The sequence below is a fragment of the Myotis myotis genome, unplaced genomic scaffold (genome assembly GCF_014108235.1).
Source record: "Myotis myotis isolate mMyoMyo1 unplaced genomic scaffold, mMyoMyo1.p scaffold_m19_p_6, whole genome shotgun sequence".
NCBI lineage: Eukaryota > Metazoa > Chordata > Mammalia > Chiroptera > Vespertilionidae > Myotis > Myotis myotis.
In genome coordinates this window covers 46,989,869-47,017,792 of record NW_023416368.1, presented here as the reverse complement: position 1 = coordinate 47,017,792, position 27,924 = coordinate 46,989,869, and the positions used below count along the sequence as shown (strand labels likewise).

The following is a 27,924-nucleotide window of genomic DNA, read 5'->3' as shown; positions in this document are numbered from 1 at the left end:
TGGTAACTATTAACTGTAATTTCACAAATTAGACATATTATCCAGAGTTTTACAATGTCTTCTAATGCATGCGAATAACCAGTAGTTTTTACATAGTATAGAAAATGATTAAATTTGAATAAATAGCTAAAAATTGGGTCAATATTGTGCACAGTTTTTAATCTAATTAAAGACATTGCTTTCAGAATTTAGAAAAAGTCCCTGTGTTTTACAGCTGGGAAAATAGAACTTCAGCAGAGATCTGGACTTTAATTGCCATGGATAAAATGCTTATTTTAATTTTATCTGTTAATTATTATTAATGATACAGAATAATGCTAAATGGATTTCTCCCCCCATCCCTTTGGCTTACTTATAGATACAAATTACCTATAAACTAGAAAGAAGCCACAGAGACATTTTCTATTTCAATACTTAGAAGCTTCTTCCTAAATAATAACCCACACCTGCTATAGAATTACCAGTTAATATGCCAGCTACCCACTTTATAATTATGTGCATAACTTCAATCTAATTGCAGTCATGACAGCCATAACTAGCACAGAATTTCACTAAATGGTTTATTTCCAAAAGAATCCCAGTTGTGGTAATTCACTGTCATTCTGACTCTGACAGTGACAAATGGAAAAGTCAAGGAGTGATTTACTTTTGAAAGTTACTAATATTTTCTTGAAACATAATTTGGAAAAATTATTCATTCAATAAATATTTATTAAGAGTCTGCTATGTTTCATAAACTATTGCAGTTTCTAAAGATGAAGCAGTGAAAAAATAACAACATTCAGAACCTGTGCCTTTAAGAAGCCTAATGTCATGTACATCCTCTATGTGCAGCCTGTCCTCAAAGACAAAAAGGGCCACTTGAGTTTCTAGTGGAGGCAAAATTTTACTTCACCCTCATATGGATTTTGTTTTCAACTGGGCCTGAGAATCAAATTGACATTAAGACAGATCAATAGGCCCGGCCAGCATGGGTCAGTGCTTGAGCGTCGATCTATGAACCAGGAGGTCATGGTTTAATTCTCGGTCAGGGTACATGTGTGGGTTGCAGGCTCGATCCCCAGTGTGGGGCATGTAGGAGGCAGTCAATCAATGATTCTCTCTCATCAGTGCTATTTCTATCTCTCTCTCCCTCTCCCTTCCTCTCTGAAATCAATAAAAATATATTTGAAAAAAAGACAGATCAATAGGAGAAAAGCATTTCAATTTGTAAAATAAAAGTTTTATGTGGCACAGGTACCTTCTGATAAGGAATGAAAACCTAAAGCAGTGGTTCTCAACCTTCTGGCCCTTTAAATACAGTTCCTCATGTTGTGACCCAGCCATAAAATAATTTTCGTTGCTACTTCATAACTGTATTGTTGCTGTTATGAATCATAATGTAAATATCTGATATGCAGGATGGTCTTAGGCGACCCCTGTGAAAGGGTCGTTCGACTGCCAAAGGGGTCGCGACCCACAGGTTGAGAACCGCTGACCTAAAGACATGGTGAACCTGCCTGCTTTTATATTAGGTTGAACAAAGAGCCAAATATGGAAATGTAAACTATGTGGGGAGACTAAGAGAAGAGAAGAATTACTTTAACAAGGTCTGTTTATATAGGATTCTCTTGGGCCCCATGTCTGGTCCTTGATAGAAAGTTACTTGCCCTCTGATATCGGGAAGATGTCCTCCATGAGGATTTGTCTGCACAAATGGAGAATCAGAGTGCCTTTCTTGAAACTGCTGTTTTCGTTTTCATTTAAGTGTCTTTAGCTCACAGTAATTTTTATGCCAATGAGGCATATTTTGGGGTGGCATATTCTCGTTTCCTTCAAATTCTAGCCATCATATCTTTGTTCCATCTATCATAGAGTAGAAAAAAATTAAAAAAATAATTGTGCTTTCTTTTTAAAGGAATTTTTAGAAAGTTACAATGGCATATCTCCTTGACAGCCTTTTGGACAATATTTACTCACAAGGCTTCTACCCTCACTTGGATGTTGGGGAATCTGTCTTTATTCTGGGCAACCCAAGCCATTATAAAATCTCGGGTTACTTTATTGAAGAAGACAGGTATGGTGAGTAGGATGGGTACCTTATTATCTACACTAATAAAAGGGAAACATGCAAATTAACCATCACTCCATCACTCCATCACTCCGCTACACCCACCAGCCAATCAGAGCGACTATGCAAATTAACCCAACAAAGATGATGGTTAATTTGCATATGCAGGCATGGAGTGAAGACTGAAGACGACTGAAGATGGTGGTAGTCACGGAGCTGGAGCAAGCAGGAGGCTTGAGTTGCTCCAGGCGACAGAGGAAGCCAAGTTTCCCGCTGGCCCTGTACTCCGCTCAAGGAGTGGCTGGGGGTCTGGGCTCTGCTCAAGGAGTGGCTGGGGGTCTGGGCTCTGCTCAAGGAGTGGCTGGGGACCTGGGTCACCAGTGGCAGCCCAGGCTTCCAGCCAGCCCTGGCATCCGCTAGAGGAGCTGGAAAAAAAAAAAAAAGGAGGAGCTGGGAGCATCCGGAGCAGAGAAGCCAAGCCTCGCTGCTGTGGCCGGACCAAAGGCCTGGGTCCCGGGTGCCAGAGGAAAACCGGTGCCGGCAGCCAGGGCAAGGAAGGCCTATTGCGGGAATCTTCATGCAATGGGCCACTAGTTTAATATAAACTGCTTTGGAACACTTTGTGGCCCAAGATAAAATAGCTGGGCAGAGTAAAATAATGAGGAAAGGAAGAGCCGCTGTTTCATTAGCAAATCTATTGACCTTTTTGATATTTGATGTTATATCCAGGCTGATATTTAGTGTCCTTAGAAGACATAGACATGAAATTTTCTTTCCAGGGAATCTAGTCAACTAAGTGCCAGGCTGACCGCACCTAGAGGGGTCTTTCTACAAGTCTGTGGATCTCAGGTGGTATATGACTCATCTGAGGTACTTGAAAGAACTCTACATACCTATGCCTGTCTGCAGAGCTACTGAATTGGAATCTTCCCGGGGAGGGCAAGCTCTCAAGGTGACTCTTACATATAGTTACACAACGAAAGGAGAACTAAGGGAATCTCTGGCAAGCTGGCATGAAAAGCCTGAAGTCCAAAAGTTTGCTCATTATATTTTAAATATGAATCACTGAATTTCACCCATTCTTTTTAAATCTGGGTTTACATGTCTGTTATGTCCAGAAAATAAGGGTACAAGGACTCATGGTATATGCCTACATCAATCAACTTGTCTTGTTCTAAGGGGAACATATTGAATAATTTCAGTTTTCTAAAATACTAAAAGGCACTTTATTTTTAAAGGTATGTTAAGAATAACTCATGTATGTGAAGAAGTGGCTCAGTCCACGACACAGAACTGAAATTCAGTTTTCCATATTCCTTCACTAAAATCTGAGTAATTCAGAGCCTATCTCTCACCTCTCACCATGAGCCTAAAATAGAAATTGAACAATGTAAAGGTTACACCAAAAGGGTTCCTAGAATACTGGATAATTGGATTGTTAGTGTCAAGCCCTTCGTTTCCTTGTTTGTTGGGCTTAGAAAGGTGCCATTTCACCAGAACCTAGATGGGACCTTTTGTGTTGAAACGCGGAGCTGCTGGAGGCTGACTGCCTTCTAAAATGAGGCCAAACTGGACACCTTGAAGGTGCTGGGGCTAACAGCAGGAACATTGTAATTGAGGCCTTTGTTCCTTGTTTCCTGTGAAACAGTTGAGATTTTGTTTATTTATACATGCACACAAAGCTATTTGGGTTCATTTTGGCAATTCTTTGAGGCAGGTATTTGTGAAATAATGTTGATCATATTTAAATGTAATTTATCTCTTGCCACAGATGACCACCATCCTGGTGAAATCTCTTTACTCTTTCCATTATGATTTAGCTTTTTATTCATTTTTGTTCCCCTAGCTTTCTTGACAATCATTTCAAATTCTACTTAGGGAATAGCACCAAGGGGCATGAGCAAGATGAATAAGACTTCCCATCTGTATTCTGATGGGACTTTGAATGAAAGAACACATTTTCAGAAAGTTAATAAGCCATGGGGTTCATTTATAATGAAACTACACTATACATTTCATGAACAAAGTATTTAAAAATTTTCAACAATTGCTATTTGAACTGATTTTTTTTTTCCCCTTCAAGGGACTATGGTCCCCTTTAACTAGAGAATGAAAACCTCCCCCTTTTTTCATAGATCTGTTCCCTGGCCTTATATCTCGAAGATGAGGAGAATAAGAGATTTCTACAGAAAATAGATTTCTGACACTGCCAAAAATATGTGAGAATATCAGGTGCTCAGAAAAGAAAGACATACAGACTATATTACACAGGAAAAAATTAAAATCTAGTAACATTTTTAATGGCAATGTGGTTAATTTGCTTTCCTTGATACATATTCTGAACTCAATTCATTATATATTACATTTAAAATGTTTTTATTTTTAATGTAGATATGGCATATATTAATGTTTAACAAAGTCATTATTAATGTTTAAATAACTGTCATTATTTGCAGATGACATGATATTGTACATAGAAAACCCTAAAGATCCCACCAAAAACTACTAGATTTAATAAATGAATTTGTCAATGTAGCAAGATACAAAATTAACATCCAGAAATATATGGCAAAACCATATTTGATATATTGCAAGTTTTGATAAATGTCAGAAGCAAGGTTGAGTGAAAAGGTAGTATCCAATAATACATATGATTTTATACAATTTCTACGACTTTTAAATGCATGAAAACAAAATAATATGTTTTAGAAATATTAAAATAATTTAAAATGTTAATGAAATTCAAAATGTAATACCTTTGGAAAAAAGTGAGGTGCATCAGAGGCTTTAAGCATGTTGAAAATGTTTTATTTCATATGATAGATTTGGGAAATATAGATACTTAATAAACAAGTTTTATATGACTTTATATAACTTAAATATTGAAAAATTAATTTTTCAAACTATTATATTGGGAGAAGATATTCACAAAAATATGCCCCACAAAATAATATAAAAATATAAAAATAATTCCTCCTAATCAATACAAGTAACAAACAGCACAATATAATATTGATAGTTCATATGAACAGGCAATTCATACACAGAGATAATAAATTTAAGAAAATCTGCCCAAACTCCGTAGTAGTTTTGGAAAGCCATTAAAAAACAAGGTACATTTTATTATTTAATCTGAGTATTCCAAAGTGAAATATAAAGTATTACAAACATGTTATTTTTAAAAATCTCCTAAACATTTAGAAAGCAAAATAATAGTTTGAAAAATGGACTATTTTTTCTGAGTGGTGGGAAAAAAGTTCTACTTTTAATATATAAACCAGTAATTTCAGTTTATTTTATGTTATAAATCTCTCATATACAAATACAAAAAGTATCATATGCATATTCTATCAAAATATATTGTAACCACTTGTACATCTAGTGTTACATTTACATGGTGAAATATTATATTGCATTTAAAAGGAAAGAATTAGCACTATCAAAGTGGTATATTTGCAGTAACATCATGTTTCTTTTTAGATAGAGACAAATATATATATTATATATATATTTATAACAATTTATATAATTTTTTTAAAAAATATATTTTTATTGATTTTTCACAGAGAGGAAGGGAGAGAGATGGAGAGAGTTAGAAACATCAATGAGAGAGAAACATCGATCAGCTGCCTCCTGCACACCCCCTACTGGGGATGTGCCCGCAACCCAGGTACATGCCCTTGACCGGAATCGAACCCGGGACCTCTCAGTCCGCAGGCTGACGCTCTATCCACTGAGCCAAACCAGTTTCGGCTAATTTTTAAAATATAGAAAAATTCCATCCTATCTAATAAAAGAGAAACATGGTAATTAGCGTACGACTGCTACCCTTCCCATTGGCTAATCAGGGTGATATACAAATTAACTGCCAGCCAAGATGGTGGCCGGCAGCCAGTCAGCTGGAAGCGAACATGAGGCTTGCTTGCTTCAGTGACGGAGGACTCCAACGTTCCCCGCCTGCCTTGCGGGCCTCTGAGCTGCAACTCTAAGCAACTATGTTACAAATATAGAAGCTAAACAAAACCCCAGAAACCTGCTTTCAGCCAGCCGGGATCTCAGAGCTGGAGTTGATACAGTGTTTCGAGATTATAGAACCCAAATAAACCAGATACCTGCTTTCAGCAGCAGAGGCCTCAGAGCTGAAGCCACAGCTAAAGCTGGCCCAGAATAAAAAAAGAAAAAGAAAAAAAGGAGCGGTTGGGAGCCTCAGTCACCCACCAGCCTGAAAACAGCCCTCAGCCCCTCACCCAGACTGGCCAGGCACCCCAGTGGGGACCCCCACCCTGAAGGGTGTGTGACCAGCTGCAAACAGCCATCATCCTCTCATCCAGGCTGGCCAGGCCCCCAGTGGGGACCCCCACCCTGATCCAGGACACCCTTCAGGGCAAACCAGCCGGCCCCCACCTGGGCACCAGGCCTCTATCCTATATAGTAAAAGGGTAATATGCCTCCCAGCACCAGCATCAGCGGAGCCGCAAGGCCTCCCAGCACTGGGATCAGCGGAGCTGAGAGGCCTCCAGGCACCGGGATCAGTGTGACAGGGGGCAGCAACCAAAACCCATGATCGCCCTGCGGCTCTGTGTGTGACAGGGGGCGGGGCCACAACCTCCCTATCCACCCTGCTCTGTTCGTGACAGGGGAAGGTGCCCCAACCCCCTGATCAGCCCTGCTCTGTGCCTGATAGGGGGGAGCTCCCCAACGCCCTGATCACCCTGCGGCTCTGTGTGTGACAGGGTGCAGCGCCCCAGCCCCCTGATCGGCCCTGCTCTGTGGGTGATAGAGGGCGGCGCCCCAACCCCCTCTCCACGGGCCCTGCTCTGTGTGTGATGGGGTAGAGCCATAACCTCCCCATTGGCCCTGCCCTGAGTATGACAGTGGCAGCGCCCCAGCCTCCTGATTGGCCCTGCTCTGTGGGTGATAGAGGGTGGTGCTCCAACCCCTGATCCACCCTGCTCTGTGTGTGACAGGGGGAGCTCCCCAACCCCGTGATGGGCCCTGCTCAGTGCGTGACAGGGTACGGAGCCCCAACCCCCCTGATGGGCCCTGCTCTGTGAGTGACAGGGGGCAGCGCCCCAAATCCCTGATTGTCCCTGCTCTGTGCATGACAGGGTGTGGCGCCGCAACCTCCCCATCGACCCTGCCTTGAGTGTGACAGAGGGCAGTGCCCCAATCCCCCAATCAGCCCTACTCTGAGTGTGACTGAGGGTGGCATCGCAACCTCCCGATCCGCCCTGCTCTGTGCATGACAGGGGGCGGCGCCCCAACTCCCCAATCGGCCCTGCTCTGAGCCCGACCAGGGACTGCACCTAGGGATTGGGCCTGCCCTCTGCCACCCAGGAGCAGGCCTAAGCCAGCAGGTCGTTATCTCCCAAGGGGTCCCAGACTGTGAGAGGGCACAAGTGGGGCTGAGGGACCTCCCCTCCCCCCGCGAGTGCACAAATTTTTGTGCACCGGGCCTCTAGTGTATTATATAATATCTATTAAATATGATTAGCTAACATCTGCTATATGCTGGGTACTGTTACAACTGTTTTGTGTATATTATCAAATTGAGTCCTCACAACAGCCCTATATTTAAGATAATTTTATTTTCCCTGTTTTATGTATAAACATAGTGAAACACCAAGGTTAGCAGAATTAATATTTGGAGTAAGACTGACTCTGGAGCCTGTTTTCTTAGTCACTGAACTCTGCTGCCTATGTCTGGGCATATGTGTGTGTGTTTGTGGGGGTGAGATATCTACATGTTTAAAATAATCAGGAGGGCCTGGCTCATGTGCCTCAGTGGTTGAGCATCAACCCATGAACCATGAGATCGCGGTTCAATTTCCTATCTGGACCCATGCCTGGGTTATGAGCTGGATCCCCAGGAGGGAGAATGCAGGAGGCAGCCAGTCAGTTATTCTCTCTCATCATTGATGTTTCTAGCTCTCTCTCCCTTTCCCTTCCTCTCTCTGAAATCAATAAAAACATATAAAAAAAGATAAAATAATTAGAAGGAAAGCAATGCCTGACATCTATCAGTAACTGCCTTACATAGGAGGGGGGGGCTAATGGGACTAGAGATGCCAATAAAATAGGGCGCCAGCCTTATCATTCTGACACCAATTCCAATGTGTGGGTTTTTTCCCCACACCACCAAGCAATTTTCAGGCACCAACTGAGTGTCCTATAATCCAGTTCAATTCTGACACTATGTACCTGAGGATAGCATCAGATCCCACAGGTTAAGGACTCAGTCCTATTAGACTGCTCCCCAGCTTTGAATCATCACACATCCAGGTGGTTACCTGTGTTTCTAATCAGGCCGCTGGAAAAGGTTCCCAAGACTCCTTCCTCAAGTTTGATTAGTTTACTGTAGCAGCTCACAGAACTCAGAGAAACATTTTATGTACTAGGGTACTAGTTTATTATAGCCAAATGGAAGAGACTTATTGGGCAAAGTACATTGGAGGGTCTCAGAGTTCCCATGCTTTCTCTGGGATAACCACTTTCTTCATATCTCCAGGTGTTCACCAACTTGGAAGCTCTTTGAAACCTCTGCCTTTTGGGTTTTTATGGACGCTTCATTACATAGGTAGGATTGATTAAATTTTTGATCATTGGGAATCAATTCAACCTCTAGTCCCTCTCCTCTCCCTAGAGGTCAGGGTGTGAAACTGAAGGTTCCAATACTCTAATCATATGCTTGGGTCCCCTGGCAACCATCTGCCATACTTAGGTTACCTAGGTGCTTTCCAAATCACCCTACTAACATAACTAAAGACACCTTTATAGCTGTCATGACTTAGGAAATGTCAGTGGTTTTAAGAAGCTCTGTGCCAGGAACAGGGGCCGAGACTACATATAAAATAAATCACAGTCTTCATGTGTCATTTTTATGTAAAATATTATGAGTCTCTGACAATCTCTTTATTTCCTTGATGTGTGAGAGTTTTGATTATTAGGAATGATGTAAGACTTAGAGAAGGGGATTTCAACTAGAAAAGAGGTTAGAAACCAATCACATATAATCCTCAAAGCCCTCAAATATTATCTCCATTCAGTCTTCACACTTTCCCAGGCAAGCAAACAGAAAGTCTTTTCTTATAATAGGTAAAATAATATCCCAATGTTTAGGTGTGTTGGAGTGGCTTGCCCACACTTATAAATACTAGTATGAGTCAGACCCAGGTTCATGACCCATATCCATAGACCACAGTAGATCCAAAGAGATGGAGCAAGGTGGTTTTTTGAGGAGGAATATATGGGCATGGAATTTATTTCTTATATGTGTTTCTCATTCTCTCTCTTCTCCACTTTTATGAAGGGAGTTGGTACATGGAATTGTCTATGCAGAATTCTCCTTGACCTTTGCTATTTCTTTCCTTGGGAAGAGACCAAGGAAAGGCTCATGGAATCAACATATTAGGACTCTTTCCTAGTTACTGAAGAGAGGGGAGCTCTCCCATATTGTATCCTTAGAATGGTAACAACAAGCAAACTAAAAAGCACAGGAGCAGGATTTGTGGAAATTGATTGGTTAGGAGTATATGACATCCAGTACCGGTACTCAAATAGCAAGGTAGTTCATAGGTGCAGATGTTTAACCAACCACAGATAAAATATAAGAAGTATTCTTACTTCAAAAAATGGATGCCTGCACTGGGCACAATAATAGGTAAACAGGAGCTTCAGAGATGAGAGATCCAGCCATTTCTTGAAAACAACTCAGACTAATATAAAATCTCAGTTGATCATGGTAAATAGAGATACTATTAAGCTCTCTCAAGAACTACACAACCAATGTATTGACTAGTGGTCCCTGGAGGAAAGGAAACTATCAAAATCCTAAAATGAACATTCTTAAACGGTACCTTGTTTATACAGAATACATAGCAATCTGTAACTCAGGGATCCTGAACAGAAGTAGGTGTTTCTTCAGAATACCAATATTTGTGATATTTCTCATGATTTTATTGTTGTGTGTCTATTCTTCTAAATTGACTAAGTTTTTCTTGAGAATTAGGATACAATTTGATTAACATTTATAATCCTCAACTGTTAGGATTACAAACTGAATGTAGTAAAAGCTTAAAACATTTTTTTGAATTACATTCATTAAGGTATTATACCATCCTTTCATGCCCAGGATAAATCCTACTTGGTCATGGTGTATGATCTTTCTGATGTACTGCTGGATCCGATTTGCTAGAATTTTGTTGAGGATTTTGGCATCTACTTTCATGAGGGATATTGGCCTGTAATTCTCTTTCATTGTGTTGTCATTATCTGGTTTTGATATTAGGTTAATGCTGGCTTCATAGAATGAGCTGGGAAGTGTTCCTTCCTCTTGAATGTTTTGGAATAGTCTGAGGAGGACAGGTTTTAGTCCTTCTTTGAATGTACATGATACATCAGATAAACAAATTGAGAGATAAAAATCACATAGTCATATCAATTGACGCAGAAAAAGCATTTGACAAATCCAAAAACCCTTTCTTGATAAAAACTCTCAGCAAAATTGGAATAGAGGGATCATACCTCAACATAATAAAAGCCCTATATGACAAACCTATGGCCAACATCATGGGCAATGGGCAAAAACTAAATGGGCAAAAACTAAAACCATTTCACCTAAGAACAGAAATGAGACAGGGATGCCCACTTTCACCACTCCTGTTCAACATAGTACTGGAAGTACTAGCTATAGCAATTAGAAAAGAAGAAGAAATAAAAGGTATCCAAATTGGAAAAGAAGATGTAAAACTATCCTTATTTGTAGATGAGATGATACTGTACATAGAAAACCCTAAAAGCTCCATCAAAATATTATGAGACTTACTAAATGAATTCAGCAGTGTAGCAGGATACAAAATTAATGCCAATAAATCTATGGCATTTTTACACACTAATAGTGAACTTACAGAAAGAGAGATTAAAAAAAAAATCCCATTTACCATCAAACCAAAAAAAAATATAAGATACCTAGCAATAAACTTAACTAAGGAGATAAAAGACCTGTACTCGGAAAACTATAGAACACTGAAAAAAGAGATGAGGAAGACATAAACAGATGGAAGAACATACCGTGTTCATGGATTGGTAGAATCAACACCATTAAAATGTCCATACTACCCAAAGCAATTTACAGATTCAATGCACTCCCCAATAAAATACCAATGGCATATTTCACAGACCTAGAACGAAGTCTCCAAAAATTCATCTGGAATAAAAAAATACCCCAAATACCTGCAGCAATCCTGAGAAAGAAGAATAAAGTAGGAGGGATCTCAATACCAAATATCAAGCTGTATTACAAATCCACTGTTCTCAAAACCACCTGGTACTGGCACAAGAACAGACATATAGATCAATAGAATAGAATAGAATAGAATAGAATAGAATAGAATAGAATAGAATAGAATACCCAGAAATTGGCTCAAACCATTATCATCAATTAATATTTGACAAAGGAGGCAGGAACAAACAAAGGAGTCAAGACAGTCTCTTCAATAAATGGTGTTTAGAAAATTGGACAGATTACATGCAAAAAAATGAAACTAGACCACCAACTTACACCATACACAAAAATAAACTCAAAATGGATAAAGGACTTAAAAATACATGGAAACCATAAAAATATTAGAGGACTCATCAGGCAGCAAAATCTGAGATGTATGCCGAAGCAATATCTTCACCGATACAGCTCCTAGGGGCAATGGAAACTAAAGAGAAAATAAACAAATGGAACTACGTCAAAATAAAAAGCTTTTGTACAGCAAAAGAAACCATCAACAAAACAACAAGAAAGCCCACTGCACAGGAAAACATATTTGCCAATGTTATCACCAGTATGGGTTTAATCTCCAACATTTACAGGGAACACATACAAGTTAACAAAAGGAAGATAACCCAATCAAAAAATGGGCAACGGACCTAAATAGATACTTTTCGAAAGAAGACAGAAGAAAGGCCAAGGGACATATGAAAAAATGTTCAAAGTCACTAATTACCTGAGAGATGCGATTCAAAACGACAATGTGGTACCATCTCTCACATGTCAGAATGGCTATCATCAACAAATCAACAACAAGTGCTGACGAGGATGTGGAGAAAAAGGAACCCTCGTGCACTGCTGGTGGGAATGCAGACTGGTGCAGCCACTGTGGAAACCAGTATGGAGTTTCCTCAAAAAACTACAAATGGAACTCCCATTTGACCCAGTGACCGCACTTCTAGGAATATATCCCAAGAAACTAGAAATACCAATCAGAAAGAATATATGCACCCCTATATTCATAGCAGCACAATTTATCATAGCTAAGATTTAGAAACAGCCTAAGTGCCCATCAGCAGATGAGTGGATTAAAAAACTGTGGTACATCTACACAATGGAATACTATGCTGCGGTAAAAAAAGAACCAATTCTTACCATTTTCAAGAGCATGGATGGGACTGGAGAGCATTATGCTAGGTGAAATAAGCCAGTCAGAGAAAGATAAATATTACGTGATCTCACTCCTTTGTAGAATATAATGAACAACATAAACTGATGAACAAAAACAGTTCCAGAGACGAAGGTAGGGGAGGGTGAGGATAAGGGGGAGAGATCAACCAAAGGACTTGTATGCATGCATATAAGCCTAACCAATGGACACAGACACTGGCAGGGTTAGGGCATGAGGGGGGTTGGGGGAAGCAGGGACAATGGGGGGATAAGGACACATATGTAATCCCTTAATCAATTAAGAAAAATATCCTATTTAATAAAAGAGTAATATGCAAATTAGCCATCACTCTGTCACTCTATCACAAAGATGGCTGCGCCCATAGCCACAGATGGTGGCGCCTAGTCCCCTCAGCCCCACTGCTGAAGTGTCCAGGTCTGTTGGCCAGGCAGGTGGCGGGGGAGGCAGGGGGATGCCAAGAGGCGGAGCAGGCAATCAGAGGGCGCTGGAGGTCCCCTGCCCAGGCCACAGGCCTCAGGCCTGGATAGGGGAGGAGCCGGCAAATGGAGGAGGCAGGGGCGGAGTTGGCGATCGGAGGAGGCTGGGGGTCCCCTACACATGCATAAGGCCTGGGCCAGAAGCCTCAGACCTGAGCAGGGGCGGAGCCGGTGATCGCAGGGGCCTGGGCAGGGGTGGAGCCAACAATCAGAGGAGCCTGGGGGTCCCCTGCCCAGGCATACAGCCTCGGCTAGAGGCTGTATGCCTGGGCAGGGGAGGAGCCAGCGATTGGAGTGAACTACACAGGAAGCACCTTTTCTGACCACTCATTGGCTAAGCTCCCTGTATGCCACTGGTAATATTCTTAGTAACTTGGGTAATAAGAATCCAAAAAGGTGATCTAGGGTTTTTCCACCACACTCGTGGAGAAAAAAAAAAATGAAGGCTCGCTGCTGGAGGGCCAGCTGGTTTGGTTCAGTGGATAATGCCTAGCTGGTTTGGTTCAGTGGATAATGCCTTGGCCTGCCATCCACAGGGTCTGGCCAAGGGCATGTACCTAGGTTGCAGGCTCCTCTCTGGCTGGGGACCAGGTCAGGGCTCATGCAGGAGGCAATCAATCAAAGTGTTCCTCTCACTTTGATGTTTCTCTCTGTCTTTCCCTTTCTCTTCCACATTCTCTAAATATCAATGGAAACATATCCTCAAATGAGGATATTAAAAAAAAAAAAAAGAAAGAAATGTCATATTCTATGAAAGACACATCTTGAAAATGCCTAAAGAAAGTTGTCATTTTTTCATGGTGAAGGGACTGGAGTCCATGTTGATGAAAATGCCTTGGTGGCCGCAGTGACTGGCAGTGGCTGCAGCAGTGGGGAGATGGGGCTGGTGCCATCCCCTGATCAGCCCGGTTGCCTCCCACAAAGGGAGGCCAGACTGCGGGTTAGGCCCACTCCCAGGGGGAGTAGGGAGTGGGCCTAAGCCGCCAGTAGGACATCCCCTGAGGGCTCCCAGTATGTGAGAGGGAGCAGGCTGGACTGAGGGACCCCCCCCCTCCAGTGCACAAATTTCATGCACCAGGCCCCTAGTAAATAAATAAATTCATTAACGCATTCCAGACCCTGAAATAATGGGAGTATTTTCAGAAGCTTAGCTTTTTACATGTACACTAGAGTCCCGGTGCATGAAATGCTTGCACTCTGGGGGGGGGGGGGGTCCCTCAGCCTGGCTTTCTGACCTGCTCCCTCTCGCAGTCTAGGAGCCCTCGGGGGGTGGGGAGTGGGCCTAAGCCACCAGTCGGACATCCTTAGCGCTGCCATGGAATTGGGAGAGGCTCCCTCCACTACCTCTGCCACTCACCAGCCGTGAGTCTGGCTTCTGGCTGAGCAGCGCTGCCCCTTGGGAGCACACTGACCACCGGGGGCAACTCCTGCATTGAGCTTCTTCCCCCTGGTGGTCAGTGCACATCATAGCAACCAGTCATTCCACTGTTTGGTTGATTTGCATATTAGCCTTTTATTATATAGGATAACTGTCAAACTTCTTGACACAATATCCATGCATAGACTTAATTATTTATGGTTTGAGTAGTTGGGATTAGCCTTTTATGACATGTATGATCAGATAAAGTAAGTTATAGATTACTATATAATAATTCCATGAAATTTCACAAATTAACATCAAAATAAATCTGTTCATGGTATACAAATGTGTCCAGATGCATACTTCTAAACCTAAATCTCAGATTTTTAATGGTGTTATAATAAATAATATAAATCTTCATCTGGGATAATATATTTTGGTTGGGGGTATATCTAAAATAATAATAACTTTACAATTATAATAAGTCAGCTTCTATGTGTCAGGCACACATCTGAGTTCTTTACAAATATCATAATTAATGTCAGGTCATTGGTACCTCTCCTGCTTACCCTCTTTACCCTGTCTTTCAAACCAGGAAGAAATAGATGTGAGTTTACAAATTTTAGAACAGAATTAACTCCTCTGTTACCTGAATACCTGGTCTCTAGACTATATGGATTATTTAAATAAACAAACAAAAAAAGTATTTCAGACATGCATCAAAGGATTTAACTATGAATTACTTACAATTAAAACTTTTATAAACCTCACTTAAGGCATAGAATCTGTAATTATTTAACTGGCTACTTATTCTTGATATTTTCCAACACACATACCTAGAACAAGCTAACAACCCTTACAGGCTAAGCTCTATCCCAGATCCTGAAACAAATCCCTTCACTAATCCTGTAAGATTTAATTTGTTCTACTTCACATGACTGACATTTTAGCATTTGGAACTACTGTTCTAATTTCTGTTACTATATTAAGTTTTGTAAGAACAACAACAAAAATCATTCTAGTTCTCTGTAGGAATACCTTCACTCAGCTAATTAATCTTACATTTGAATATCTATAAGCTTCCATTAAAGAAAATATATAATTGTTTTGTAGAGCATAACGGAAAACTTTGTCTAGCATGCCCCCTCCCCCATGCCTTTCCATAAGTATGCCCTGCATGTCCCTTATTTAAGAATCACATGGTAAATTTTGCTGATCTGCAGAACTGAATTATGTGTTTCATGATATTACTAAATAATATGAGCTGCATATAACAAGGTGTTTATGTCTCCCCATAACAAAGCATTTATCGTTCTTTGTTTATTTATTGACTCTACAAGTAGTTATTACTACATGGTAGTTCCTACCATGGGCCAGGAACTGTGCTGCAGGTAAAGCAATCAGAAAATAGCAGATACCAGCCATTCTCTCATAATGTGGTGTAGTGTAGTAACTAAAAGTAAACTGTAAGTTATGTAAATAAAAGTTCATCAAGCTATAAGCTCATAGAGCCTAGGAAGTCATTATGGTCTGGCTAGTTAGGGCAAAACTAGTTAGGGACAAGCTCTTGATTTAGTAATATCGAGTAGATATCTATAAAGAAAATGTTAAGTAAGAAAATAATTGAGAGGACAAGGAAAACAATAGGAGGGGTTGTTTTTTAAGCAGAAAAAAAAATAGTATACAAAAAAGGAATATGCGTTTCTGGAAAAATTCATGAAATATTACTGTGGTATATTTTGAACTGTGGTATACAGGGGTTGCAAGTAGACTGGTTAGAAGCTAAGTCACTAATAAGGAGGGGGAAGGGTAAAATGACAACTTGAACTAGTGTGATGACAGTAGAAAGGGAGGGAAAGGTGATTTTAGTGGAATTTGGTTATTATTGACTGATAAGATGTAATATGTGAGGGAAGGTAAGTATGACTTCTCAGTATTTATCATATTCATAGAAGTAAATAGAATCAATCACTGAGATAGCAAATACTGAAGGAGACATATTTGATTTTCTGTGGTAAGGACATACAGAAGAGATTCTGAATTTATTTGTAATATGCTCAGTTTGAGGTAATTTTAGCCTTTATTTATTTAACATACTAGAGGCCCAGTGCATGGAATTCGTGCATGGGGGCAGGGGTGGGGGGGCCCGCATGGCAGGGGTGTCCCTCAGCCTGGCCTGTGCCCTCTCACAATCTGGGACCCCTCAGGTAGGGTCCCTAGGCCTGGCCAGCTTTCCGGGCCTATCGGGGCTTTCCTTCCCCCGGCTGCTGGTACTGCTTTCCATTTGTGCCTGGTGGCCTCCCCCTGTGGGAGATGGGTGTGGGGTGTGATCGTTTGACTGGCCTGGGCCTCCCTCTATGGGGCGATTGCTGGCCGGCCCCACATACCCACCACAGCGTCACTGGCCAATGGCCGGGGCCTCCCTCTGAGGGGCAATCAATAACGGGCCCCCAGATCGATTGCCTCTCAACAGGAGGCCCCGCCCATCCACTGCAGTTCCACCACTGGGTGGCCTGGGCCTCCCTCTGCAAAACGATGGGGAGGGGAGGATCCACAGAAGGAGGCCCCGACTACCTGCTGCAGCACTGCCAGCCAGGTAGCCTGGACCTCCCTCTTTGGGGCGATTGATCATAGGGCTCCGCAATCAATCCCCCAGCAGAGGGAGGCCCCACCCACCAGGCCAGGGCTCTGCAATCGATCGCCCCGCAGAGGGTGGCCTGGGCCACCCTCTTTGGGGTGATCCTGGAACACACTGCCCCCCATCTATTGCCCTGTGGGCTTGTCATATATGGCTTTTATTATGTTCTATTCCCACCTTGCTGAGAGTTTTTATCAAGAAAGGGTGTTGATTTCCCCTAAGAACAGGAACAAGACAGGGATGCCCCCTCTCACCACTCCTGTTCAACATAGTACTGGAAGTGTTAGCCATTGCAATTCGGCAAGAAGAAGAAATAAAAGGCATCCAAATTGGAAAAGAGGAAGTAAAACTGTCCTTATTTGCAGACGACATGATATTATACATACAAAACCCTAGAGACTCCATCAAAAAGCTACTGGACTTAATACATGAATTTGGCAATGTAGCAGGATACAAAATTAACCCCAAGAAATCCGAGGCATTTCTATACACCAATAGTGAACTTTCAGAAAGAGAGATTATAAAAACAATCCCGTTTACCATCCCACCAAAAAAATTAAGCTACCTAGGAATAAACTTAACTAAAGAGGTAAAAGACCTCTACTCAGAAAACTACAGGACGTTGAAAAAAGATATAGAGGAAGACATAAACAGATGGAAGAACATACCGTGTTCATGGATTGGTAGAATCAACATCATTAAAATGTCCATACTACCCAAAGCAATCTATAAATTCAACGCACTTCCCATTAAAATACCAACGGCATACTTCATAGATCTAGAACGAACTCTCCAAAAATTCATCTGGAATAAAAAAAGACCCCGAATAGCGGCAGCAATCCTGAAAAAGAACAAAGTAGGTGGGATCTCAATACCAGATATCAAGATGTATTACAAAGCCACTGTTCTCAAAACTGCCTGGTACTGGCACAAGAATAGGCATATAGATCAATGGAATAGAATAGAGAGCCCAGAAATCGGCCCGAACCAATATGCTCAATTAATATTTGACAAAGGAGGCAAGAACATACAATGGAGTCAAGATAGTCTCTTCAATAAATGGTGTTGGGAAAATTGGACAGATATATGCAATAAAATGAAACTAGACCACCAACTTACACCATACACAAAAATAAACTCAAAATGGATAAAGGACTTAAATGTACGACAGGAAACCATAAAAATTCTAGAAGAATCCAAAGGCAACAAAATCTCAGACATATGCCGAAGCAATTTCTTCACTGATACAGCTCCTAGGGCACTTGAAACTAAAGAGAAAATGAACAAATAGGACTACATCAAAATAAAAAGCTTCTGCACAGCAAAAGAAACCATCAACAAAACAACGAGAAAACCCACTGTGTGGGAAAACATATTTGCCAATGTCATATCTGATAAGGGCCTAATCTCCAAAATTTATAGGGAACTCATACAACTTAACAAAAGGAAGATAACCAATCCAATCAAAAAATGGGCAAAGGACCTAAATAGACACCTTTCAAAAGAGGACATTCAGAAAGCCAAGAGACATATGAAAACATGCTCAAAGTCACTAATCATCCAAGAGATGCAAATCAAAACAACAATGAGGTACCATCTCACACCTGTCAGACTGGCTATCAACAACAAATCAACAAACGACAAGTGCTGGTGGGAATGCAGACTGGTGCAGCCACTATGGAAGACAGTATGGAGTTTCCTCAAAAAACTGAAAATGGAACTCCCATTTGACCCTGTGATCCCACTTCTAGGAATATATCCCAAGAAACCAGAAACACCAATCAGAAAGGATATATGAACCCCTATGTTCATAGCAGCACAATTCACCATAGCTAAGATCTGGAAACAGCCTAAGTGCCCATCAGTAGATGAATGGATTAGAAAACTGTGGTACATCTACACGATGGAATACTATGCTGCTCTAAAAAGGAAGGAACTCTTACCATTTGCAACGTCATGGATGGAACTGGAGAGCATTATGCTAAGTGAAATAAGCCAGTCAATGAAGGAAAAATACCACATGATCTCACTCATTCATGGATAATAGAGACCATTATAAACTTTTGAATAATAATAGATACAGAGGCAGAGCTGCCTCAAACAGATTGTCAAACTGCAGCAGGAAGGCCGGGGAGGGTTGCGGGGCAGGAGGTAGGGGGGTAAGAGATCAACTAAAGGACTTGTATGCATGCATATAAGCATAACCAGTGGACATAAGACATTGGGGTATAGGGGAGGCTAGGGGACTGTCTAGGGCAGGGGGATAAAATGGACACATATGTAATACCCTTTGTAATACTTTAAGCAATAAAAAAATAAATAAATAAATAAATAAAAAGAAAGGGTGTTGGATTTTGTCAAATGCTTTTTCTGCATCAATTGATAAGACTATGTGATTTTTATCTCTCAATTTGTTTATGTGATGTATCACATTTATTGATTTGTGAATACTGTACCATCCTTGCATCCCCGGGATAAATCCTACCTGATCATGTTGTATGATCTTTCTAATATACTGCTGAATCTGATTTGCTAGAATTTTGTTAAGGATTTTGGCATCTATGTTGATGAGCGTATTGGCCTATAATTCTCTTTCATTGTGTTGTCTTTATCTGGTTTTGGTACTAGAGTGATGCTGGCTTCATAGAATGTGCTTGGAAGTGTTCCTTGCTCTTGAATGTTTTGGAATAGTCTGAGGAGGATAGGTTTTAGTTCTTCCTTGAATGTTTGGTAAAACTCCCCTGTGAAGCCATCTGGCCCCAGGCTTTTGTTTGCTGGAAGCAAAAGCTTTTGCACAGCAAAAGAAACCATTAACAAAAAACCAAGAAAGCCCACTTCATGCGAGAACATATTTGCAAATGTCATCTTTGATAAAGGTTTAATCTCAAACATTTACAGGGAATTCATACAACTTAACAAAAGGAAAATAAACAACCCAATCAAAAAATGGGCAACAGACCTAAATAGATACTTTTCGAAAGAAGACAGAAGAAAGGCCAAAAGACATATGAAAAAATGTTCAAAGTCACTAATTATCTGAGAGATGCAAATCAAAACGACAATGTGGTACCATCTCTCACATGTCAGAATGGCTATCATCAACAAATCAACAAACAATAAGTGCTGATGAGGATGTGGAGAAAAAGGAACCCTCGTGCACTGCTGGTGGTGGGAATGCAGACTGGTGCAGCCACTGTGGAAAACAGTATGGAGTTTCTTCAAAAAACTACAAATGGAACTCCCATTTTCCCAGTGATCCCACTTCTAGGCATATATCCCAAGAAACTAGAAACACTAATTAGAAAGGATATGCACCCCTATGTTCATAGAAGCACAATTCACCATAGCTAAGATTTGGAAACAGCCTAAGTGCCCATCAGCAGATGAGTGGATTAAAAAACTGTGGTACATCTACACAATGGAATACTATGCTGTGGTAAAAAAAAAAAGAACCAATTCTTACCATTTGCAAGAGCATGGATGGAACTGGAGAGCATTATGCTAAGTGAAATAAGCCAGTCAGAGAAAGATAAATATTACGTGATCTTACTCATTTATGGAATATAATGAACAACATAAACTGATGAACAAAAACAGATCCAGAGACAGAGAATTATGGATCAGACCGTCAAACCTCAGAGGGAAGGTAGGGGAGGGTGGGGGTGACGGGGAGAGATCAACCAAAGGACTTATATGCAAGCATATAGGCCTAACCAATGGACACAGACAACAGGGGGTTGAGGGCATGAGTGGAGGGGGATAGGGGGTAATGTGGGGATAAGGACACATATGTAATAACTTAATCAATAAAAAAAAATTAAAAAAAAAAAGAAAATAGGATTCTACCAAGTCTCCTATCTACCTAATCCAGGACATCTGTGAGGATCAAATGAGATGAGGCACAGAAAACACTTCACAGACATGTGGTTAAAGTGTAAAATGTTTCCACCTGGCTATAAACCAAGTCATGTTCCTGATCTAAAGAAACTATAAGGAGGCTAGTTGCTAGGGAGAGAAAGCCAGGTGTTGCTACATGATGTCATTACCTGGACACTTAGCATATTCGCCTTTTATATATATACTAGAGTCCCGGTGCACAAAAATTTGTGCACTTGGGGGGGGTCCCTCAGCCCAGCCTGTGCCCTCTCCCAGTCTGGGACCCCTTGGGGGATGTCCACCTGCTGGCTTAGGCCTGCTCCCTGGGGGATTGTGTCTTAGCTGGCACTCAGACATCCTGGGAGCCCTCAGGGGATGTCCACTTGCCAGCATGGAGAAGGCCTAAGCTGCAGTCAGACATCCTTAGCTCTGCTAAGGAGGTGGGAGAGGCTTCCACCACCACCGCTATCCTGGCAGCCATCAGCCTGGCTTGTGGCTGAGCAGAGCTCCCCCTGTGGGAGCGCACTGACCACCAGGGGACAGCTCCTGCATTGAGTATCTGCCCCCTGGTAGTCAGTGTGTGTCATAGTGACCAGTCATTCCCAGTCATTCTGCTGTTAGGGTCAATTTGCATATTACCTTTTTATTATATAGGATATATATATATATATAAATATAATGAAAAACATTGTGTTTCCAACAGAATTCCTTAAAAATTCTTGTAAAATACTTATAAAGTAGATAAATTAAAACACAGTTACTTCTGTATTTTTACTTTTATGTGCAAGTAATTTCAAAATAAAAATTATTAAAATATTATAAAGAATACTAAAACAAAAGAAGTCTCCTTAACCCTTTCCCCATGTTGAGCTATTGCTGACATTTTTACCTCATGTGATGTACCCTTTTCTCTTTTTCATTCCTTCATTATCTTTTTGTTTCTATGAACAATATAGGAGTAGGTTATATGTTATCATTGCCCAATACTTCAGAATGCATTTTGTAAGGATAAAATATCCTTTTATATAGCTCAGTGCAATTATGAGTATAAGTATATTTAATAGTGACATAATAGTTTTATCCAAATTGCTCTCCATATTCCAGTTGCCAATTGACCTATTTTTCTTTCATAAATTATCCTGTCTGGGATCAAGTATTATGTTGAGTTGTCATGTCTCTTTAGTCTCCCTAAATGGAAAAAAAGTTGTTGGCTTTTCATTGTACTTTGTGAATTGATATTATTCAAAATTACTTCCCAATATTTTTTGTTGTTTTGTGGTAACTTTCATTTTAAAACAAAATTCTTTCAAGTTGGTTTGATGCTTCCTCGTTTTTAGATTTAGGTTTTATATTACTAGCCTAAATACTTTCTAAGTGATATTGTGTCCTGTTCAGGGTATCATATCTAGAGGCACATGATGTCCATCTGCCCCTCATTAATAATGTTAAGTTTTATCACACTGTTAGGGTTTTATCTGATATGCTTATTATAAACATGATTCTCAAACTATGTTCCAGTGCACCCTAGAATCCCAAAATAAAAACATGGGGTGCTCTAAGAAATTTTTAATTTCCTAGGGAACACAATGATACTTAACATTTACCAAGCACTGTACATAATATTTTCTGGAGGAAACCTCACAGTTACATTGCATCATGCTATGTTGTTTCAAAGAAGTTATAGCCTTACAAACCTAGGTGTTTAGTGTTCACTGGGGTGAAAACCAGTACACAAAATGCAATGTAGAGGGTTACAGCATTTAATGTGATTCCAAATTTGAGAATTTGCTCAATGCCCAATAGTTCATTGTTTCTTTCAACATATGTATATTTTTTTGAAATGGTTATTAAGCCTTTGCCTATAATGATTATTAAGTTGTTTGAATCTAATTATTTACTAAATAGAACCTTTGCTATTTTTTTTTTGGCCCATTAGAACTAATATAGAATTACTCAGATACTGTACTGAGTTTAGAAACTTTTTCACTATTGGGTTACTACTTTTTTTTCTTTTGTAATTAATAGGCAATCTATACTGTGACTTTTTAAGATACTCACTTTAATCTTCAATATTTAATCTACCTTGGGACACTTTAAATCCTCACCATCCCCCTCTCCAATTAATCATTTAGTGAAGAGTATTGCCTGGTTCAGTCTTTAATATAATGAATACAAAATTATTACTTCTATTTCTATTATTTCCTCTAAATTCAACAGTTCACACTTGGCCTTTTTACTGAAAGCATGAGCTCACTTTTTTTTTTCTATCGATCTATATATCTATCCATCCACTTATCCAACCATCTGTCTACCATTTGTTACAAGTATGGCTTTGTGAATTTTAATTTTAATTCAAGGTTTATAACTCATCACTCTTCTTGGTTATTCTGTTGATCGAATTGTCCCAGATTTGGTCCCTGGAAGCCGATTCAAGGCAGTACCTGTGTCCTTGTGACATGTATCCATTTAAGTGCTTCCTATCTTTCTGGCGTGGCGAGATATTACAGTCCCATTTTGTACTTCCCAGAACCAGCCCTTGAGTTAGTTATTTTTCCAAATAATCTAATGTATTTGCATATTGAAACACATATGTAAAAATTAAAAAAAATTAGGTAAAATATAATTGTGTGTGTTCAGATATTATTTCATTGATGGTTTTGTGAAAAGGATGGTCATTGAGTTGCTCTTCAAAATCAGGTAAAATTTAGACATACAAATCTTTGTAAAGGATACATCTGTAGATGGTATAGTACAAAGTCATGGAAACAGTAGCCTGAGAGAATGTACAGGAGAAAAATAAAGCAGTTCGGTTTATTGATTTATGACATGCTTAAAAAGAGCGTGGGTGGAGCATACATTAGAAAAAGTATGTGAGAATCATATTGAAGACTCTGAAAAATAAAATTAAGGCCTACTCCACTCACTCATCTCCTTCCTCCCTTCACTCACTTTTTCTTCCATCCTTCCTTCTCTAATATTTCCCACATATCTGATTATTTAAGACTATCACAATACGTATTCCATTATAGGTATAATGTTTAGCAGTGTTGTTTTCCTGTCTTAATTGTGTTATGAGCATTTCCTTCTAGTTGCTTATGAATTTATTTGCCAGAGTAAACAAATAATCTCGTTGGTTTATTTTATTCCTCTAGAGATTGATGAGAGTTTTGACTCAAATTAAGGATGATCTATATTGCCAGGCACCCATGCCCCAAATTGAAATTAATCAGAGTTTCTTTGTATCAGGAGAATCTAAGGCACAAGGGTTATATTTATGCTAATTTTTGTTAATATGACTGGAAGGCATCAGAGCATAATGGAACACAGAACAACCTTAGAGTCTTAAGAATAGGATTTATTCCACAGCTTCACCAAAGGAATAATTTGTAGTATAAGTACTAAAAATTTTATCTTGTCACAATATATTGTGAACATCTCTGCAGGTTGGGAATTATATTTAACTCAATAATTTCAGCTGTTACTTTGGATCTCATTGTGTATTGGCACAAACACATAAAACATATTATCTGTTATCTACCTACATATACCTAAGTTGATTTTAATATTTTATACTATTAAAAGTCCTTATGTGATAAGCTTCTGTTAATGTGTTTCTTTAAGCATGTATCTGAATGTATGTACATTCACATTTATTATTGACAGATTATCTTGAAATAAGTTGTATCAAGTTATTATATTAACAGTTGAAGTCAAATACTTGAGAATCTGTACAACGTTAGTTTTACTTATATTTCTATTGCATTTCCATGGTCCCTGTCAAATATCTACTTTAGATCATTTGTTAAAGAGAGGTGGCTGGAGCAAGAACACCTGTAATATGATTAACATACAAACTAATATCTATAAAAAATTGTATGCCTTTTTTTATGCGGGTGCACATATTTTTTAATTCTGGCAGCAAGTGCTTATGTATAGCATTATATAGATATACCATGATTTATGAAAATATCCTACTATATTTGGCATTGAAGTTATGTAAAATTTAATATATATGGAAATTATTAATAGACTACTCTGTTTCAAATACATTTCTCTTAATGTGTATACTAGAGGCCCAGTGCACGAAAGTCATGCACTGGGTGGGTGGGGGGGTTCCCCTCAGCCCAGCCTGCCTGCTCTCACAGTCTGGGAGCCCTCAGAGGATGTACTACTGACAGCGGGGAGCAGGCCTAAACCACAGTCTGGCCTCCCTCTGCAGGCTGATCAGTGGAAGGTGCCACCCCCATCACCCCGTTGCTGCTGCCACTGATGGCCGCCAAGGTGTTTTCATCAACCCGGACTCCAGTCCCTTTACCACAAAAAAATGACAACTTTCTTTAGGCATTATCAGGATGTGTCTTTCATAGGATATGACATTTCTTTCTTTTTTCTTTTTTTTTTATCCTCACCTGAGGATATTTTTACATTGATTTTTAGAGAGCATGGGAGAGAGAGAGAAAAACAGAAACATCAGTGTGAGAGGGACACTCGATTGGTTGCCTCCTGTATGAGCCCTGACCTGGGCCCCGGCCAGGGAGGGGCCGTGATCAGAATCGAACTCGGACCGTGCAGTCCACAAGCTGAGGCTCTATCCACTGAGCCAAAGCGGCTAGGGCAGGATATGACATGTCTTAGCCCCTCCAGCAGTGCACCTTCATTTTTTCCTCCAGGAGTGAGCTGGAAAAACCCTAGATCACCTTCTTGGATTCTTATTACCAAAGTTATCAAGAACACTGAGAGTGGTGTACAGGGAGCTTAGCCAATGAGCTGCAAAAAAAGGTTTCCTCTGCAGCTCACGTGCAAAGGCGGGCCTGCTGGGGGCTGTCTCCCAGTAGAGGCGGCCTGGGCACACTCTCCTGCCTCTCGGCTCCCACTCGCTCTGCGGGCCTGCTCCACCCTGCTCTCTTTGGACCTGATCCTGGCTGTGGCGTCTGGCTGGCCCTGCTTCCTGTTCTCTGTGGGTCCTGTTCCACCCTACTCTCTGTGGACCTGATCGTGGCTGCAGTGACTGGCAGAACCTGCTCCCTGCTCTCTGCGCGCCTGCTGGTTTCCTGCGCCATCCATGGCTTGCCTCACCGGGCAGCAGTCCCCGCCCCCACCCCCCCCTCATCTGCACACACAGCCTATAAAGAGGTAATATGCAAATTTGTTCAGTCGTGACCATTACAGAGTCCTGGACAAATTTGCATATTACCTCTCTCTCTCTCTCTCTCTCTCTCTCTCTCTCTCTCTCTCTCTCTCTCTCTATATATATATATATATATATATATGTATATATATATATATGTACATATATATATATATATATTTAGAATATAAGAATATTATTCAGCCATAAAAAAAGAATGAAATGTTGCCATTTGTGACAACATGGACCTTGAGGGCAATATGCTAAGGAAATAAGTCAGAAAACATTACCAGGTAGACAAATAATGTGTGATCTCACAGAACAGTGATGTTTCCTGCCCTGTCCTCTTTTACTCTCATCAGTGTTCTGAATAATGGCTGTCAGTGAGGAACACTCACCTGCTGCTCTGGCTGGGGTGTGTCTGTTCCTTTCGGATTGTCCCAAGGTGGGCACTCCCAATGCCATAGTCCCCGGAGTAGTGATTCCCATGAGGGTAACGAGCACTGGCATCAGCTTGAAGTGCTGAGGCTGGCTTTCTTTCAGCATGCATTTTTGAGGGTCAGAGACACATTCATATGAAGGTCAATAAGATTTTGCTGGCTGGATACCTCCCAGCATTCACCTACACAGACTAGGGTGCCCTCCTTGGTGACCAGTCTTTTGTCCAGAATTATAGCTACCATCGAGGTTATGTGGAAGGGCACCCAGATACCACGATTACCCTCAGTACCTGTTTTGGGGGCTTTCAAGGAACATATATATGATACATATATATGATATATATATATATATATATATATATATATAGTACATATGTATCATATATATGATCATACATATATATGATATTATTTATGAAATAGAGCCCAAGAGGCTTCCTACCACATTTGAACATCTTATATAAAGTTAATACACAGGAGACATAATTTCCACCCCTGAGATGTGCATTATCAGAAGAAGAAATAGCTACAATTGGAGTTTTAAGAGAGTGATAATTCCACTTGGCTGCGAAGTGGGTATGACAGCAGCTGGGGAGCCTACAATGGGACACTTTAACTGGCATTGGTGATAGACAAGGAGCGATGTGTTTATTTGGAAAGTAATGTCATGACTGTGCAGTCCGAAATGAGCTCAACTATTAATACAGTAGAGCATATGTATAAGAAACTGACCATTAATGTGATTTAAGTTGGAATTGCAATGTGGACTTAATGAAATCTCCTTGAGTTAACAAACCTGAATTCTTTAAGGCCAGCATTTTGCATCTGGAAAAGAGAGGGCTTTAATGCCGTGTGACCCATGATACTGCACAACTTATTGTAAAACAAACTGTATGGGGATTATGGCACGGGTTTTTCTATGGAAGCAGGCAGCAATAAATTGAATTGTGGGATTACTAGTTTCATGGACCCCGGCTCACAGAATTTGCCGCATACTATTGTCATAATTTTGGCATTCCACATGATGGTCCCGGATGTTTGTGTGGGAATGTTAGGTACATAATGAATCCATACCCAAAGAATGGAACTAAATTCAGCAGTTTTTCTCACCTGTGGAGTATAAGTTGAAGGCTGGGACATTCGTTCTCTTTAGTAAGTAAAAAGGTAATCATCATCCCAACAGGCTGTGGGAACCATGTTGTAGAACCAGAGGAAAGGTGTGGTGGTGGTGATTTGTGGAGGAAAGACCTGTTTTGTCAGTCAAACTGCACTCTGAAACCTGAGGCTGTCTGTGCTTTGGGGCTTTGTTGCAAACACTTGCAGATTTTACCAACAGGCAGCATTTGTAGAAAAGAGGAAAAGGCATGTGATCTCCCAGAGTGGTGCGATGGGACATCCTATGATTGTCCAGAACAGGGGTCCTCAAACTTTTTAAACAGGGGGCCAGTTCACTGTCCCTCAGACCATTGGAGGGCCGGACTATAGTTTAAAAAAAAAAAAAACTA

General features: G+C 40.5%; 1 pseudogene; it reads left to right on the top strand.

The window, feature by feature from the left end:
• The first annotated feature begins 1,916 nt into the window (after nucleotides 1–1,916).
• On the top strand, nucleotides 1,917–27,167 carry LOC118657957 (annotated as a pseudogene).
• The last annotated feature ends 757 nt before the right edge of the window (nucleotides 27,168–27,924 follow it).